Source organism: Epargyreus clarus, unplaced genomic scaffold (genome assembly GCF_041222505.1).
Source record: "Epargyreus clarus isolate Ecla_fem2 unplaced genomic scaffold, WU_Ecla_fem_2.2 ptg000007l, whole genome shotgun sequence".
NCBI classification, from domain to species: Eukaryota; Metazoa; Arthropoda; class Insecta; order Lepidoptera; family Hesperiidae; genus Epargyreus; species Epargyreus clarus.
The window spans coordinates 19,417,351-19,435,349 of NW_027332215.1; positions in this window are offsets into that span (position 1 = coordinate 19,417,351).

Genomic DNA, 17,999 nt, shown 5'->3' on the forward strand with positions numbered 1-17,999 from the left:
GCATATTAACACATGTGTTATACCAGCAATTTGCTAATTCACTAATGCTTAAAATTTGGCTGTAAGTATGTTAAAATTCGGAAGTTTACTGTAAAACTCAAAGAAAACATCACACTTGTTTTAAAGTTTTCGAAGTGCGAGCAGATTACTATTAAGACCGTTACATGTTAGTAACTTCTCCATATGTTTTGATGCTTTGGGAATGTAGTAGTGTATGCCTCTCATATACATTTTCTACGGTCTCACGTTATGTAATTTAAGATTAAAATAATGTATTTGTATGACAAGGAATATTCTCTTATGGCATGGCTTGGCGTAGCTCGATCTACAAAGGTGAGGCCTTCTACAAGACTTTGTTAATCCTGGACTGTTCTCTAATATCATTGTAATTATCTCTAGATGGTAAGAGTATGCGTGGGTGTAAATTTATAATATGTCATTAAGGATAGGTTCCCTAAATTTTACTTTTAAAAGTACATCATGCATGTTCGTAGAGTAACTTTCAAAGATTTTTATTTAGTTTTTTTATTATTTGGTATAAAAGCTTTATTGTTTCATTAATGCCCGACGGAGCGCGTCGATCTGTATATTTACATATTTCTTTGACAACGAGTATTTATGAATTATTTTATATGTGCGGAAACTAGAAGGCGAAAGATATTTATTAAGTAAAGTATAGGATCTTGTGCATTTAATGAACAGTTTTTTTTATATTATTGCGCCTTCTTTTGTTACTAAATCAAGGTGATTTATTCGCTTCGCTTCCCAGAGTGCTCCTTCACAAGAAACACTTACATGTAATGTAACAATTAAGATTCTAACATTACATTACAAGCAAATGTTCATCTGTCAGTGATGCTGTATACATATTGCTGTTCAAAATCGAATCTTCATTGTTACATTACAGACGGATGCTATGGTGACGAAGCGCCCTCAAGTGGTATTATATGTAGGCGCATTCAACAAAACACTAAGTTTCGGCGCAATTATTATACACGCAATGTATTTTCATACATAATGACTATATGGTACTAAATCGATATATTAAAATATATTTTTTAACACCTTGTCTTTTATACATTATTGTCTAAATATTTTAATGCTTCTGATTATAATTGTAACTATGTTAATCGAATCCAGAAATCGATATTTACTTCACTTTAAGATGGTAAGGAGAGTACACTCTAGCTGGGTATATATACCTATTATATAATATACACGTTGACTATGTGCTAGTGCTTTTCTTTAAACATATGTATTTACTAGTCTGTTGCGAAAACAATTAGAAATAAGTAGAATATCAAAAATATTATCATTAAATTTTTTGAATGCGGAATAAGTATACATTGTTTTTAATATCTCGAACATAAAACAAAATCGAATGTCTACTTTTACATATTTTTATTTCGATATATTTCAGATAATTTGTCATTTTCATGTCATTTTTTTATTGCTATTTATTTACTCTAATGTTTTAAGATTTTCTTCACATAATGGTTGATTTAATTAATTATCGATCTTGTAGTAAAGCTTCTGTTTGTTTGTATGTATGCACAAAATAAGGCAAAGAAATAAATATTAGGTACAATTTGATTTTTAAGAATATTTCCAAATGTATAATAATCCGACGAGTGAAAAGCCCCTACAAGTTAGTTTTGAATGTTTTTTTTTTAATTTATCATTTTATTACAAACCAGCATTTCGTCTGCACATTTGTCTTTAATTCTAGGTTACAATTTCTAATGTCAGAGTCAGTAAAAATTATAGTCCAGTTACAGAGACAAAATCTTGATTAGATGTTATCTGGTATTCTACTCTAGGTATATCGTTGCAATTGTTTGTGACTTTAACATGGTATAAGTTTTTATAATTGTTTACTGGGGGAAGTAACTCGTGATATTGGATATTGAACCCTTACCACATCAGGGTCATTTGCATACTATTCTCACTATAATCGAGAGTAATTGGGATTTGTATTATCTAAATATGACAAAAAAAAACATTTGAAAAAAGATAAAATTTAAATTGTACCTATTTTAGGTGAAAAAATATATTTACAAAGAATATGCATCACGGAATATGTAATGGCTTGTATAATGGCAAGGTCACTGACACATTGGTTCATTTTTTATTATGTAAATATAATTATATCATATACGTATAAGTTGATTACGATCAGCTATTTACTGCACAAAATGCATATTATGTTTTTTTAAAGATATTAATTATGTAATAACACGGCATGATGATTGACGTATAGGGATGACAAAATAATTAAAATCCCAAATTACTTAAATTATCCACGAGTATGTGTTTATTGAAAGTTGTGGGATAAATCATTTACCTTTTCTAAGCAAGAAAATTGATTACATGGGAGTGTGATTTCACACTCTGTTGCAATATTGGAGTCAGTTTAGATCATTACAATTGTGTAATTATTAATTATGTCTGCTATAATATTATTATGTCAAATCACAAGTACACACTATCCGACCGTTAAGAGAATGCGTTCCTCACATCACAATTGGTTATAAGTTAATCTCAGGCAATAAGCAATAATGCTATGTAAATCAATTGACTTTTTATATAAACATTACTCATTATTTATTAAATATAAAAAAATATAACATATTTTATATTTGAAGTACTGTTCTGTTTTAGCGTCACAAATGGCGGCCCATGACGCTATCGGCTTTTACGCTGTTTGCTTTCTGTCCAAACCGGTTATAACGTCTTTAAAGCAACCATATATTACAAATTAGGTCTACTATATCCGACGGCCTTTGAAAACATTTTTATAGGTTAATAATTATGCACTGGATTAAAAATTAAATAATTGGGCTACATAGGATTTTTCTCCCATAAAATAAACGATAAAATGGCATGACGCGCAAGGAGCTAATAATAAGACAAAATGTACCTGTATCGTCGTAACACGTATAAAAAATCAAAAATAATATGTTTTTATAAAAAGTATGAACATTTATGTCACTTATAAGTGACTTTTTTCATTATTGTATAAAGATTCGGACAGGACCTTTCTTTTATAACTGATTTCTGTTAACTCAGTACTATTTATTCAGTAACAGTAAACGATTTAAACGTTTACTGTTTTCTTACTATTTTAAGACAAAATTTTGTTCTAAATGGTAACAATTGTTTGCCACAACAAAATTACTTGTATATCATTCATTCGGACACGAGCTGTCAGGAACGCATTCTTTATCGGCAGGACCTTTTTGAAGCTTCTGCGAAGAGTACATATTAAACAATGTGTTGTTTTAATAGATATGTTCCTTATGTAAGAACTTTAGGTTCTTATGATTTTTTTAATTATGATTGTCTATAATTATATTGTAATATCACAAATAAAATATACCCAATTAAATTACGTAAATTCAGTGTATACCTACTTTTGTGTATTCTGCAGGTTGTAGCTGTAACATCAGAATTGACAATTCGCTCTCTATCCCCAATATTTTCCCGAATTCGGTAATTCCGACCTCAGACATATCCGGAATTCTTAAATATTTCCCTCATCCTTACTTCAAACAAAATAACCATAAATAGTTATATGTACTAGAAAATAGTAATATAATGTAGGTAACATATATCTGATATTGCTATAAATATTATTTTAATATAAAATCAGCATAACCGTATGAGCTTTAAAAATTACTCGTAATCTAAAATCCCAGTGAATGAGTGGCGATATTTATTATTATCCATGGTTTCCGAAAGAAAATCGCCCAAATTCGACTTCGATTTTACTTTTATTAGGAAATGTGTCTTGTAAATTTGGATAGATTTATCTCGGAAAAAATCTAAAAATGAGTGATGGCTCTGGTTCTCTAAGATAATATAATGTTAATAGACGTAGTATCGGGTAAATTTTCAACAGAATAGGGAATCATACTTGTATTGTAACTATAGTTTTGTGGTAATATTATTACATACATTTTTCTGAGTTATTAAAATATATTCAAGAGTTTAACCAGCTATTTTGGTCGAAATATAAAAGCTTTTTATGCTAGAAAAAGTGCCTGCCCAAATCTGTTTTAGATAACCCCTTAAATAGTAAAACTCATTAATTATTAGACAGGTAAGTCACGGGCGTACGTGGGAGGGAGGGTTTTTTCGGCGGTTCCCCCTGAAGTGGTTTTCGGGTTTCGGCTGCAAGTTTAAAAATTTTAATAGATACATTAATTTAATAGATAGATACATTAATACATTAATAGATTACGTGAAGTAAGAATGTTCATGAACAAAAATATTTAAGTACAGATCTATTTTCTGTAGACTAATCCATGGACACAAAAACTCCCAAGCGGCTTGTATTTTAGCCGCTACGCCATCCATGCAAGTACTACATTCAATGGAGAGATTGAACTCTATGGCGCTACACTTGTTGGACACACATGTGGTCTTAGTTTTTCACAAGTGGACCGAGCAGGAATAGCGATATTTTAATTTTACTCCTGCATGTTCTTTGAAATATGCAAAATCAAAAGCGAAATGTAGTCGAGGACCTATGACGCGCTAATCAATCAATCGCACCCGTTGTTGAAGTAAACACCATTCTCATAGAAAAAAATATGAAGACAAAATAAAAACCGGGATTCAACTCGCATATATGTACATATAAAAAGAAAAATGCGGCAGCACCACCGTCACGCCTATATCAGTCGTAGATATAGTAGATAGTTTGCGTTGCTGTGTTCTAGTCGGAAGGGTGTGGTTACTAATATGCGGAATTCTAACACCGTCCTTTGGATTTCAACACGTAGGGCGCTCGAGTTTAGTTGGGATCCTTGTTTTATTTTGTACAATATTTGTACAGTACTTAGTCGTGCATTATTTCTTATAAATACATGTCGTCTCATATAGTATCACCTACCTACTACGCAATAGGTTGTCATCTAATTTCAAAATAAATGTCTAGTAATTGTTTTGATTGCATATAGGTACTTGTAAACCATTATTACATAAATTTTAAATGAACTAAACCTATTTAAAGCATTCAATACGCCATTCGGTACGTATTTGCAATTCGAGCTCACTGGTTTATGTATGAACATGGAAATAGGCTCGGCGCGATTAATAATCGGGCGGGCGAAGTAGTGGTAGTATTTCAGTTGTTTACTTACGTACAATTGGGCCGTTCAGGGAGGGCCGGGGAGTGGGGGGTTAGTGTTGGCCGCTTGCGTACAGACTACTGCGCAACTCGTTCGCTTTGCGCACTGCGTGAGGGGAGGGGGAATGGAAAATCTTTCAAACAGTGGGAACATTATCCTCACTGAATCAATACAACTTAAAACTAAAAGGACTTTCATGTGTCTGTACCCCTCTAACGTATTGGGGTATTGTTTCATACCCTTTTTGTAATTTATGCAAAAATAAGTGGATACCTTATATATGTATATAAGTAGTCTTTTAAACGTTGAATCTTATTAAAAATTGGTAGGTAGTTCTTAAATGACTTATATAATGACGTAAGAATGATATCACGTACAAGCAATCCATGTGAGGAACTTTAGCATGATGCGAACGGCAGATTAGTATGAAATATAGGTACGACACGAAGCGAATACTGAGGGGCGTCACGCTCGCATTAGCCCTCGCGGCGCTGGTTCATGGAACTTAAAAATTCATGAAAATTATAGCATCACCGTGTCGTCAAAGTGCGAAGCCTGATAGTTGGAGGTAGGATTATTTGAAAAGGAAGCTAATTAACTCTTATTAGGGACATTCACAATTTTAGAAGTCCACCTATATGTATATTAGTTATGTTTGCCTACACATTTTGCTGCGGTGGGATTCTAGTTAAAAGTTAAAGTACTTTATGTAACTCAGTGCATCACTGTTAGGTAGTCTGTACAGACCTACATGGGTATGTTTCATGTATCTGATATTTATAAGATGTGAATCGCAAATAATTCAAATGAAAGATATAATATATTAAGGCCAGGATCTATGATCTATGATCATAATTTGCCTACATACTCATATCAGTGGTAGTGTCTTACAAGTATAATCTCAAGTAGTTAAAAAGAATCAAAGTGAACTCATTATCATAAATAAAAAGGTCGAGTTATGTAAGAAACTCATTTTAAATTATGAATTAGGTACAAAGGTAAATACATTGCTATTCTTGTCGCGAGAGCGAGGGTACCAGTGGTAGTAAGGCGGTATCAAAAAATAAAATTCATTTAAAGGGGTATTAATAAAAGAAACGACGAAATTACTTTTAATAAATACTTTTATTCAAACAAAGTAGGTAATACAACCTACATTTTACCTAATTATAATCAAGAGCATAATGGTGTACAGAGTATAGGTACCTATAAAAAGCGAGATAGTTAAAAGACAAAAATGTTAGTATGTGTATTTTATAAGGATGACTACTGAAATTACTGAAATCACTACATGAACACCATCACTAAAGTTTTTTACAAATTTTGCTCCCTTTTCACAACCAAACGGACGGCGTTCAATTTTCTGACATATCACGGCTTTATTAATACAAGACCCTAAGTGTCATAACGTCTTGAGAAAATATGGTTCTTCGAAGAGGCGCAATACTATGAATTGAAGGAACATTTTTACGTTTTTTATGTCGTTTATGTTTTTTTTGTCTTCTACTTCTTGTGAAACCTGGAAACAATCTTTGATTAGATTTGTTGCCGAGTTATAGCGATGTCTACCTACATAGAATAAAACACTACACGTCTAAAACGAAACAAAAATTTTCTACCGTGATCTTATCGGGATTGTCAAGTAAAATACGTCATCTATTTTTTTATAAGTTATAATTTTAAAAGAGTACATAGATTTAGATATGGGAGAAGGGAAATAAAAGAATTCTTTTGTACGAAAAATCTTTATTACTGACATCTATCCCAGCCTTCCGAGCCACGCCGCTTGCAATAAGAGTCAGCTGTAACTTAATTATAATTTTAGTAAATGTAAGGAAGTATAATGCTCACAGTAGCTAGTGAAAATATACCTCCCTAAACATTGTTGTTATTGAACTATGCTTGTACTCCTATATAAGCCGTTAATCCATCCTCGACCTGAAAGTGAAAAATAAATTATATTAGTTTTGCATACATATGATGATTTAATTTCTGAAAAATTAATTGCACCCATAGAAAAACATTCGGAAGCGAAAGGGAAATTGAAAAAATCTTAATATAAAAAATCTTTAACATTCATTAGATACTTACTTACTTTAAACCTTTTGGGTTTAAAGTAAGTAACTTACTTACTTTAAACCTTTTGGGTTTAAAGTAAGTAAGTATCTAATGATATCAAGATGAACATAAATCCCTGAAATAAACAATTATTATATGTTATAAAATCAGAATTACAAATAGAATTGCCTCCACAAGTACCTATCTGATTAAAAAAAATAAGGATTATTCACAATTTATGAATATAAAAGATTGGACTTTTAAGAAAAGTACAAAATGTACCTTAAATAAAAAATAAAGTTGTATTTATGTAACATTCGAGACGTGGACACATAAAAAAATATGCAATAATAAATCAAGCACTAGTAAAACAGACAACAAGATATACACAGTTCTAAGTACAAATACAGAATATTTATAAAAAAATACATTAAACAACATCAGTAAGGTCATATCATTTCTAAGTGGTAAGTTACTGCAGGTCTACTAGTCTATATGCACAATGTTAAAATAATATCAGGTAAGTAGAAAAGTAGCGAGAGAGAGACAAATTAGTTGAAAATGTTCTTCTTGCATCTTTGTTCTTTATTCTATTTCTTGGTTTTTCTCTGATTAATCTTCGTTCTTCTTTGTCTTGTCTCTTCTATTTCAAAGTCGATAGTTCAAAACAAGAAGTCAACAAAGCTGGCTGTGATATGTGGAATAAAATCCATTTCACAACCACTTTGTCGCCTCCCGGTCTCGAACTCCGCAGCTCGAAGCGATGCGTGTCGGCGCTTTGCGTGACCGTTACCGCCTCCCGCTCATCAAAGCTGGCTGTGATATGTTATGTGCATCATATCACAACCACTTTGTGAGCGATTGGCGGCACTATTTCCTTAGTGTGCCTGAAAACTTCTTTCTTCATTCTTCTCGAATGCTGTACCATCGCACAGTCCGACTCGTCAAAAATGGCTGTGATATGATAAAGAAAAACATTTCACAGCCACTTTCACGAATGGGCCATGGATGGAATCTTCGAATCGTTCGCTGTAAGCTATATGCAGACGCAGAAGTCTCCGTAAACCGACCACATCAAAGTGGCTGTGATATGAAGACGGGTGACATTTCACTGCCGCTTTGACAGGCTAGGCCCGAGAAATGCGTAGTAGCTTGAATCCAAATGACTACGAAGCTGCGATTGTGGCACGAAAGAAGTGAATCGGTGGGAACAAATGGGGACGTGCTCATCAAAGCTGGCTGTGATAGTTACATAGTGACCTATAACAAACCGACTTTGATGGCAAGACCCGCATCTTTATTTCCTGAAAATGTTCACGGAAGCAAAAACTCAGGATTAGATTAAAATAAATAAACAGTATATAATTTTAAATGAAACAATATAAAATAAGATTAGATACATAATAAAACATTTTTGGAATATATCAATTACCTAACTTTTTCTACCGTCCTAAGCACGATTTAATGTTAGCATGTCAATCAATGGATGCAAATGAGTAATTTTCACAAATTATTTTCAAAAATTTGCCAATATACGTACCTATATGTTTTACAGTAATATAATGATGATGATAATACACGTAACCTAATATTATGGATCATTTTAATAATTATTGGGACTTCGGAGACATCGATATCGAAACTACCTTTATCATAAATTATTTAATTTAATTCACAAAAATATATTAAATGCAAGTTAATGGCGAATATTAAGGACACTGAACGCGGATCATTGATGAATGTGACAGAAGTATATAGAAATGCCGAATAACGTACACAATCATAATCACAGAGGCGTACAGAGCTTCCCGGCAGCGGAGGAGAGCCGTCCTGACCGGCATTTTTAGAAGGAAATTTAAAAACTAATCATCGACACATTTCACGACTAAACGAAATTTCACTTCAAAATTTTTAATTCTCGACGACTCTATTTTTCGCGGATTTATTCCTAAATTCAACTTCCGCCCCGGGCGGCGCGGGTCGAAGCTAAGCCACTGCACAATCGTTTCAGAAATTAAAAGTTTCACGATAAAATAAATTAATCCTTCAGGATAGCCTAGTCTTTACTTTAAAATCGCGGTTCACAAAACAATATTATAATTATTATTGAAAACGGAAATCAATTTTATTAGAATTGATACGAAAAAAATGAATTACTTATTACAAGAAATATTTAAATGTTAACTGATTTCAAAACGATGGCTGGACTCCTGGACGTCTCGAGTTGTACTGTGACCTGAGGGCACGCGCCCATCAGCTTTTATAGGAAAATTCTCACTGGCCGTGGGCCGAGAGGTCGCGAAAACACCCCCGCCTGATGCGCGGAAAATGTCGCGCACTACCCCCACTCGATGTGTCATTCGTCTTATGTACCTATTGCACTAGTTTCGAGTTATGTGGTTTTAATAATTTATTCAATCAAGAAATTATATAATTTAAAAATTGCCATTTTTACTTCTACCCATTACGTAGTCAATTCCACGCGTATGTATATGTATCTATTCGGGAATAAGTATCTATTCGTCAAATAATCATTTTGAAATCGTAATAATTAATTTGCGGAATATTCTGTTGCTGGGAATAAGTATCTATTCGTCAAATAATGGAATTATTTATAAGTATCTATTCGTCAAATAATGGAAATTATTTGACGAATAGATACTTATTCCCAGCAACAGAATATTCCGCAAATTAATTATTACGATTTCAAAATGAAGGGGAGGCAAATCCCATTGAACGATAATTAACCAATACCCACGTACGTTACTTTATATAATACCATTTAAATTAAATGGGTACAAAGTGCTTGATATGGCTACATTTTATTAAAAATGTTCAAAAGAAACGAAAAAGCCCTTCGATAAATAAGCTCCAATTAATTACGCTTTAGCAGGATAATGAAAGCTACTGGCAATGTATTACATAATTTTGAGTAAATAACCTTCCTTCATATTCTACTTATAGAAATGGAAAATAAATTCATAATTTTTCAATTATGTATTTTTTTTATTTTTTTTTTATTTTTTTAATAAATTCCGTTCCTTATATGAACTTCAGCGATAATTATTAGTGATATTCACTATTCATATATCTTTTTATTTCATGAAATATCTTTCAAACGTATTTGGATTGTACTTTTAAAGATTAATAAATTAAAGTTGTTAGTGCAGCGATGTAGGCGAATTATCTAAATCCGTATCATTATTAGAAGACTTGATTTCACTAATGGCAATAATGCCCATGATTAAGTTCAAAATTAAATTAGTCAATTACCTATATAAACTGTTATATTTTATTTGTAAATAATAAAGATTATTTTGGGCATTATTCGATTAAACACATGAGCTTAAAGAAATAAAATAAATTATAAACAAAGAATAATACTTTTTAGATTTCGGTATTACAGACTAGATGAATGGAAACTTGTCATATAAAAAGTACGTGTAGCATTATATAATAGTAAATCATATTTCTATAAAAAAAATGTATACCGGAGAACATGAAAAAAAATGATTACCGAAAACTATTTCGGATCTGAAAAAATAATTTAACGATTATATTGATTGAAATTAGGGCCTCGTTAACATTTAAGCGTTAGAATTTAATAAAAAGTAATTGCAATAATCATTACAAATGAACATGTGTATATGGAACGTTACATTGAATTTTCAGACTACATTGAAATCCAGGTCAATCAATAACACAATATTCTTTTCTAAGTCAAGCGATGATTCACGTAAGTGGTCGCAATACGTCCTTCTTGCGAACCTTTATTATTTACAAGTAGCTAGCTAGGTCACAATCTAGTTTAGAATATAATATCATTTTACAATCAATAAACGAGTTGTCGTTTTCATGGATACGCGTCACAACTTTCATGGGAAATAACACGTGTTTTAAAGGTGAGCAGCGCTAGAACGAATACCGACAAACACTCATAAGAAATTCACATAGGTTATATTTCCGGTGAATTTAATCGATAAAACGTTTATTCGCCGGTAAAGCCCGAAGCACGTATCTAGGATTAGTTTGGAAAATATCCACTTCCCGGAAAATCCCAGGCATTTGGTTTGTAACACGAACAAATTTATCTATTGTCTGGGATTTAAAAATCCAAATGACTGTTAGAAATAATGTTCGCTTTCTGATTAGGAAAGATAGTAGAAACCCTAATTATTTACACCAATAATTGGGTTTCCGTTAGTGATGAATTGTGATTCCAGTTTCTTCTATACAAAAAAAAAATCAAAGGATTTTGTGTTATCATTAAAATTTTAACTTGAAATAGCATCTAAGTTACTAAGATTTTTCTGTTCTCTAACGCTGCGATTATTGGCTCTTAAACACTTATAGATATTATATCAAGGTATTGAAGGAGGCAATTAAGGTATAAAATCCAGATCAAACTGAAAGATGATCTACCTGCAAAGATGGCGTCCATTAATTGCGTGACATTAATATGGCCATTTTTCGGCCGCCTTCCCTTGTTTTGAGATATCATAAGCCCCTCCTATTTTCAGGGTAAGAAGGTGTATTATCCTGTGCTTCATCTATATTCAGGAGTAGTTTATAGACGTTTTAAACAATCGAAATGCGTCAGTTTATCAGAATAAGCACGACATATTACAGTATAGGACTTAGTCATATTTTAGTAGAGAGACGTGAAGAGTTTTTTACTTAATTTCTTACTGAAAAAGTACTAATATTTTTGAGACCTCTTCTCTCCCACGTGTCATTCGACCCACTCCGACTGTTCACGATTAGTGGATTCCCCCAAAGTTGTCATTGAATCGCAAAGTACTACGGTGACTAAGGGCAAAACCGCGTAGGTTGATATTTAAGGGCTGATAGATATTATACCTAATCGATAATAATATACACACGAGGTATGCAATATTAATTCCGGTTCGAGACACGAGCCTAATGTAATCGGTGGGAACTAATCAAACAGTATTCAATAGCAATGCAACCGGTGAGTTTCAGGGAATGTTCGGGCACCGCGGCACACAATACGCGCATTGTGCCTGGCGTCGGCATAATCTCCCGATCACGAGGTGCCGATGTTCAATGAGTTCAGGCACAATGCCTGTCGGATATTGTACTACAACTTCCGATAGACAGAGGTAAATTGCACAAATGCTTTCACCTCCCTACCCACAAACTTCAGCGTATACAAAGTGCTTTTATTATGTCAATCACTTTACGTCGAATTCTTTGTCATTCATAATTAGGTGTGTATCAACGAAAGCTACTCAATAATCAGTTTTCATGTATAATCGTAGACGTATGTTGTCAAAGAATACAAAATATTAAATTAAACTGAATCCTAATCAATTTATTCGGCAATTCTAATAAACAGGTGTACCTACTTACGAGAGGTTGTTTTGCCAAATGTTACTATAACCCTCCCTTCTATGTCATGCCAGCTCTCTCACTTATGTGAGACCTATGTATGACCACTATTGTATGACCTTATGGTCATACAAGCAAGGCTAAAACGCGTTATTCACTCTTTTATCACCATTTAATTAGTCATAACAATTTACTGACATTTACGTTTGAAGTATTTGGTTAAAAGATCGTAATGTGGATAGTAAAGATATGTTTAGAATAGTACTTTATTTTATAAAAAAAAAACATATTATTTTTCGTCAGGAATAAATAATGGGAAAGAAAAAAAACGAAAAAATAATTATGCTTTCGCGAGATTTTCCTTTTATAAGAATTGCCATAATTGCATATGCATTTAGCATTCTAGATATCAAAGTGCACGCAATCGCAGCTTTATATTCATGGTGCACATATTTCCAAAATAGATTAACAACAAATTTCCTGTAAGAAAGAATTAAAAATTTATTCGTTCAGACGGTATAAATATATCCAATGAAACCTAACGATATAGTCAAGGATCTTTACAAGTAAAATGCCAAGAAACTACTAAGTATTTCACACATATCTTATGGGGTCCAATAACTAGATACAAAGCAGCTTGTCAAATTACAATACAATCAGTATAAGTTTGGCAATACATCTCTACAAATGGAAGCGAACACGTCACGAGGCAATGGTGCGAGAAGCTTTCCAGTGGTACTTTAAAATTCAAATTGCGCGCAATAACCGAGTGGTTTGAACAGTTAAGTGAGCACAAAAAAGAAATTGAATGAGTGTGGTGCATATAGTATTAAATTTAAATTCAGTGCTAATTGCGTGGGCGATATTGAATTAAAATTTACACATTGGTCGACTGGTGTAGTGAACCGTCGGGATCGATAGTGGCGTAATTTGGAAGCCATATGAGCGCAGACGGCTCCGCCCAATTTACATACGAAATGCACTTTGATTGCCGCGCACGTTCATCCACAAGCGACGATGGACAGCCTAATGCATTATTATTTTCTATAAATCGTCCACTTACTTATAAAACTTATCACAATTGGTGATAAATGCCAACTCCCGAATGTAATGAGAAAATATACGAAAAATCATGACCATTTGAACGTAATCGCTTCCATTTCCCAAATAGTACGCACAATACAGTACAAACTCAAAGCATAATCAATTACATCATGTAAATAGGGTAAATCTGAAAAATACACAATTCATAGGTTCGACGATATAAAATCACACAATAAATATTATGAAAGAAGCAACGAAAATTCCAATATACATAGTCCTTATATAGTCTCATAGTTATGTAAAATGAGAATATAATAAAATAGTAATTAAAAATATAATTTAACGATATTCGTAGCAATATTGTACTGTCAACCGGAACACCATAAAAATATTATTTATTTAAATGTAATTTAAAATGAAGATTTTATTTCATCGTAGTTTTTGTAATAACAAAATTACTATTAATTCAATCCTAGTATGGGTTATTTCACCCGTTCATTCCGTAAATAATTGTTAATTCTATTAACCATATCTAAATATTACTTTAATATTTGTCTTTGCTAAGTTTTTATAATAAATAATCTTATTCATGATATTACTGACACAAATGACTTTAGAATAATTTCACTTTTTTATTGTTACAAACATCACAAATCTACTTGGGAATCTTTCGAAGATTTGTATGGATTAAGAGTCCCGTTTATATCTACAGACATTGAACGTGTCAGACAAAAACATTTTTCTATGCTTAATTTGTTACGGCCCGTGTCTGCACGGCTGTGTTATGGCAAATCTACTCGTACATACGTCTTGGGAACAATACTTTTTGTCTGTCACTTGATGCGTCTGACACACAGTCTACAGATGTAAATCGGAACCAACTACTATTTGTGCTAAACGGCAGTTTGCAACTCAAACGGCAGTGAGTGTATCACACGTCTTCACAAGATTGTATTATTCATAAACGATAACAATTTTAAACTTAAATGTTGATAAAAAGTGATAAGCGTGTTAAGGCTTAAGAGTGAAAAACAAAAGGATTCCAAAACTACCGTGTTTAGAGGTAAAGGCGGAGAAACTTGAGGAATACGGAATATTTTACAATATTTTTTATGACTACATTATTGGTATGATTAGACAAAAAGGTATTTCGAATTTATTAGGGTCTTTACTTTAAAAAAAAAAACAATTTTATAAATGAGTTAATTCGTCAAGAGGTAGTGTGTAGATCGTGAGAGTAGGAGGATTCCTTAGATCCTCTTTTGAAGTTATTTTGAAATGTTTTAATGAGTCCTATGCATTCTTAAAAAAAGACCTAGTCGACCTCAGTTAAATAAAATGAAATTATTTCGTGTAGGTAATCATTTTTTTCGCGTCTTGGTTTTATATAAATGATTCACAACTGACACACTGTTAACGATATTCGATTGTTAATATCCGCAATATCACCAATTCCGCAGTTCTTGACGAAAAAAGGATATTGACGCGATACATAGGCTTTGAGCAGAATATACCTAACCTTTTAATAAAGTAATTTACATAAAATATATCGAAACATGTGCTTTCCATTTTATAATACGTTACAACTAACCACACATGCACGCGTGTCTATCTTCATATTCTAGCGCACCCTGCGGAGAATACTTAAGAAGCAATACTTTTTAACTATAATGGTAAATTTTTTTTTTTTCAACTTCGGATCTCTGGTTTTCTCGACATTTATTTGCTTTATTCATATAAAAATAAAAACTTTGATTTAAATATAAACATACCTCTTATTAGGATCATGGAATAATTCGGGCGGAGGTGAGAATTAGTAACAGTATAATATGAATATTATAATTTCTTTTAACTTTGGAACAAGTAAATTAGCCATAGAACATTAATAAAATTAAAATACTTTTATAGAGCAAAATCCAAATAGAGAACGAGTATATGAACATTTTCGAAAATAAATAAGTGCCTCATTTTAAAATAACTGGACTTAGGCTCAGTACGCACTGAGGTTAAACGCAAGCGGAATAGAAATATGTAGTTGAAAACGCAGAAACGCATACGTACAAACACGCAATGCAATTGGAATTTATCAAAATTTATCCATTTTTAATTCCATTTCCACGCTTTTACCCTTGCACACTTTGCAAACTAGACACGCGGTAGTTTGCCATACAAGTTCTAATAATTATTGTTATATAATAATATGGCTATTTATTACAAAGCAGTGAGACAATAATATTTGACTGCGTTTTATTGATTTGATATAGTATTTTCAGTTGACATGTTAGCGCTGTAGATTATTAATAAGTTAAAAAGATCAAAATATTATATTTATGGTATTCTCTTACGGAAATACTTAAAAATTGTATTGTAAAAACTCTTTATAATATAATTTTTACCACAACATTTTGTTAGGAATATTTGAAATTCATATTAAACTCTTATAGTTCATTATAAGCTAAAATTAAGTTACCTTTGCAAAATGTTCTTCTTTAAAGTCAAGTATCAAAGACGTGTATTGGTTGATACAAATTTTAGTAATATTAATATAATCATTTTATTTTTGTGTAAGTATACAATTAAATACCAAACATTTATTGGTAAATTTATCAAAAAAACGGGCCTTTGTAATGTTGAGCTAATTAACTGATTAAGACATATACACTTTTGTAACAAGTAAAGAGAATAATAGAATATGTTATTATACTGACATGGTCGATCGCAGTAAGAAGTATTTATATGAACAAACTCTAAATGCTCTCTTTCACTTAACAGCGAATAAGCGCGGTATGATTTATTTCGCTATAAAACACCCTACATGTAATCTTTCAATGGTTTTAAAACTATTTTAATCAGGACAGAAGGTAAATATACGAATAGTCAAATATTGAACCCTACTTCAAAGAGTCGACCACAGCATATAAATCCCTCCAGGGCTCTAAACGTAACTCGCCCAAAAAATCAAAGCTCCCCTTTGGAGAGTAACGTAGAGCCCGCCAATCAGATCCCTGATCGATAAATGTAGAGGGAGGGACACGAGAAACATTACATGGCAAGGAGAGATTCTAGTAGATACAAATTATTAAAAAATATGAATCGAATCTGTTCGATCTGAAGCGGACGGAAAGTTCTTTACTATTATTAGGTGTACCTACACAGTGTATCAGAAAAAGATATATAATATGAACTCTATATAGCCATATCCTGTTTATGTCAGATACGTCGGGAGGAATTGATTCCCACGCTCGGAGACGTGTGCTTGCTTACTCAGAAAGATAAAGGAAAGTTACAAACTATTTCCGTAACAGATCTAGTGACTTCTATAACTCAGTGTTACTTATACTTATATTCGCTTACACACCTACACAAATAACTGAACTATGAGAAAAAATCAACCTAGAATAGTTGTTTTCTTTTGATTTTCCCCTATGTCCCTGCATGTGTCCAGATAAAGTAATTACAAATGGATTGAGATTCTATATAAGACTTATTTATAGAACTAGTATACTTAAAACGATTTGGATAATTATAACGAAAATATATAGAAATATAACTTAAAACGATTTGGATAGATATAACAGTCACTTAACTTTAAGGTCTTGTACTTATTTATATAAGCCAAAATAAACCATGTCACAATTCATATTTTTATACCCATAAAGATATTCAATTATGACATAGGCACCGATTTGGGTTTTTGAAGTTTATGTAAATCATGTGTTTTGAAATAACTATAATAATTAATTACGGAATATTATAATTACTAATGTCATTGCTTTTTGTATAACATTTTCCTATAAATTGCAACCTACATAATATTACGTTTAAAATTAAGAACTCAAGGTATCATTACATCAATAATATATAACGTAAAATATAGTTGCGAGTTAAAATCGCGTATTTAAACATTCAGTATCGCTCATTGCTTCTTTCATCCCAAATTACATATTTCTAAAGTGATTCCACTACATATTATACTATACAATAATATTTGCAATAAGTACCATATAATACAATATCACTTAGCGTGTGAACCAAAAACATAATTATCTAGCAGTACGTTTGCTAATATAAATAGATATTGATTTTGACATACATAAGTATTACATATAATAAATAACAATATATCGTGAGGAGTCTTCGGGAGGCTTCGTGGGCAGAAGTTACAGCTCGATCCACATGAAAGACAAGGTAGTGAGAATTTGATGTGCAGGACATCTCACTACCCATGTCTTTCACGCGGAATAGAGCTTTCCAAGGCCTTAGCTTCTTACTCGAAAGCCGACTGAAATTTGGCCGCCTGTACTGAAATTTTCCTGTTCACAAATGCATATTTCAAGAAAGGCATTTTTCTATGCAAGTTATTTACGAATTAAAAATGTTTTAGTTCCATACAATATTTACGAATGACAT